The following is a 2497-nucleotide window of genomic DNA, read 5'->3' as shown; positions in this document are numbered from 1 at the left end:
GGATAGAAAGCTGGGAAGAGGTGTATCTTCCTCCCAACCCCGTGAAGTGAAATACAATAACTTCTCCATGAGTTCAGTGCCATTCTCCCTGGACAAAGAAGACAGTGAGCCATGTGAAAATAATAACCTTAGGACCTTTGCACTGACTATTCCCTCTTCCTAGAAATGCTGTTCCCATAGAAGCCGCAAGTCTGACTCTCACTTCCTGTGAGTCTTCGCTCACTTGTTACCTTCTCAGTGAGGCCTCCCCTGATCACTCTAAGATCCCAACACCCTCCCCCAGCACTCCTGATTCCTTTTACCTGCTGTACCTCCATACTATTTACTTCTTTATCAGGTTTAGTATTTATTGTCAATCACCTCACATAAAATGCAAATTCCATGAGGGCAGGCATCTCTGTTTTGTTCATCATTGTATCTCAAGCCCCTAGAGAAGCACCTAGAACATAATAGGTGTTCAATAAATATTTATTGAATGGCACTTCTCTGCATGATATTGATGACAGTTATTTCCACAGAGAAGAGACATTGCTCCACGCAGACAGGTATGTTCCTAAAAAGTACAAAATTTCCATGTTCAAACAATGAACCATTACAAAAACAAAATTCCTTTGGGAAAGAATGAAAAATAGAATCTATTACTGTATACATTTCTTAGGGTGGGAGATCCTGACATAATGACCCAATCACACATTGCAGACCCATGGATACATACATAGATCCAATTACACATACATTGTGATCCAAATATACAAGTCTGTTCATTTCAACTGTCTGAGCAACTGAATCACACAGAGCAGTCAGTCCAATTCTTTCCCCAAGTAGTATCTATTCACTTTGGGGTGATGCAGTCTAATCCTCGTACAGTTACATCCATCTCAAGTTACATCACAATTCTCCAGGCCTTTTTATAATGGCTTTTGCAATCTGCCTCCTACAGAACCTCAGTATTCCATGTTGAGGTGCTGTAAGAGTATTTCACACCAAGAGCACATCAGGTACAGTGTGAAAGAGTTGCTCCCCTACCTCCAATTTTTTAAGTTTATGGGAGGATGTTATTTCAGAATCTAGCACCTTTCTCTGTTATTGTTTGCAGGTTATACCCATCCTTACCCTGTAGGACAGCAGTTCTACTCAACCACAATTAAGGATGATGCCTCTGGTGTTAACCAGAGTGTCTCCATCTTGTATCTCTGCCTATATAACTGCTATTATAAAAAGAGAAAAATAAATTATATTGTAACCACCACAACTTCCCAACCTTATTCATCCTTCCTCAATTTTTTATACTTTCCCCTTAAAGTTGACCAATAGCTACAAATTTCTGTTTTTATTATCATTTGTCATGTACATTTATAACTATTAATAACTAGATGGATAGATATGGAAGTTAAGTGCTTATTTTTTTTAACTCTTTTTTGAGGGGGAGAGAGGAGGTAATTAGGTTTGTTTGTTTGTTTATTATTACTTTTATATTTAATGGAGGTACTGAGGATTGAACCCAGGACCTTGTGCACTCTAAGCACGCACTCTACCACTGAGCTATGACCTCCCCCCAAGTGCTTGATTTTTTTTTTTAACAAAATATACGTGTTATAGATTTCAAAGAATTCACTTGGAAATTAATTCTGTTACTTCTCTGGAATGAATTGGATCTAGCATGGGGTGGATGTTAAAATCAAAATGTATTCAAAAAGTCAATCTAAGTCAAGTGGGAGTAGGCATATATGCCCTCACCAAGCATGGATCTCAAATCACTGGAAACGCTGAATAGTTGTTATAATATTTGGAGTTCTCCCTTAGTACAGAATCACTTGCAGTGTTGGACAGAGTATTACTAGGACAAAAATTGTTTCAGTTTCATACAAAAGTAACAGGATTAAATGTGTCTTTGATGAATGATATTTAAAGAAAAAAAAATCTGTAACAAAAAAACTCCACTCATACAAAACCATCCAATCCCAGTTGGCCATCGTCTCTGTGATTTCCTGATCTATGACTTCTTTGTCTCCAACTCCATGCTCTGATTGCAACTGTCACTGAGTCACACAGCCTGCTCTAGGCACAGAGCCAATTTGATTACAACAACTACTTGTGTGACAGAGAAAGGTGGTTTTCAGGGCCCTAGCAAATGGCTCACCCAGTCTTCTGACTCTGGGGGATGAATTTTGACTGTCATTAACAAGATGGAAAATAAATATCCGCTTAACCTAGTAAGCCAACAACCTGGAAAATACATATGGACACAGAGTTCTCTAACCAGGACACAGCAGGAATGATCAGATTGATCCCACTCTAGCCTTATAATAAGCACAAATGAGCACAACTGTGTTCCTCGAAAGCACAATTTCCATATATACTCAATGCATTTGCAAGCTTTTTATTTTCTAGGGTTATATCTGTGGCTCGCTCATGTTTTAATCTCAGGTACTTTATCCATGCCATAGGCTTAAAAATGTTAATATTTTAAATATTATGAAATAACAAGTCACTTAGA

At 38.1% G+C, this 2497-nt stretch overlaps 1 non-coding gene across 1 annotated transcript; it reads right to left on the bottom strand.

Moving 5' to 3' along the window:
• Nucleotides 1-1480: 1480 nt before the first annotated feature.
• Nucleotides 1481-1553, bottom strand: TRNAS-AGA (transfer RNA serine (anticodon AGA)). Its single transcript has one exon. It is a non-coding gene; the product is annotated as a tRNA-Ser (tRNA).
• Between the last annotated feature and the right edge of the window lie 944 nt (nt 1554-2497).

Source organism: Vicugna pacos, chromosome 6 (assembly GCF_048564905.1).
Source record: "Vicugna pacos chromosome 6, VicPac4, whole genome shotgun sequence".
Taxonomy (NCBI): domain Eukaryota; kingdom Metazoa; phylum Chordata; class Mammalia; order Artiodactyla; family Camelidae; genus Vicugna; species Vicugna pacos.
This window is presented reverse-complemented; position numbering and strand designations above follow the sequence as displayed.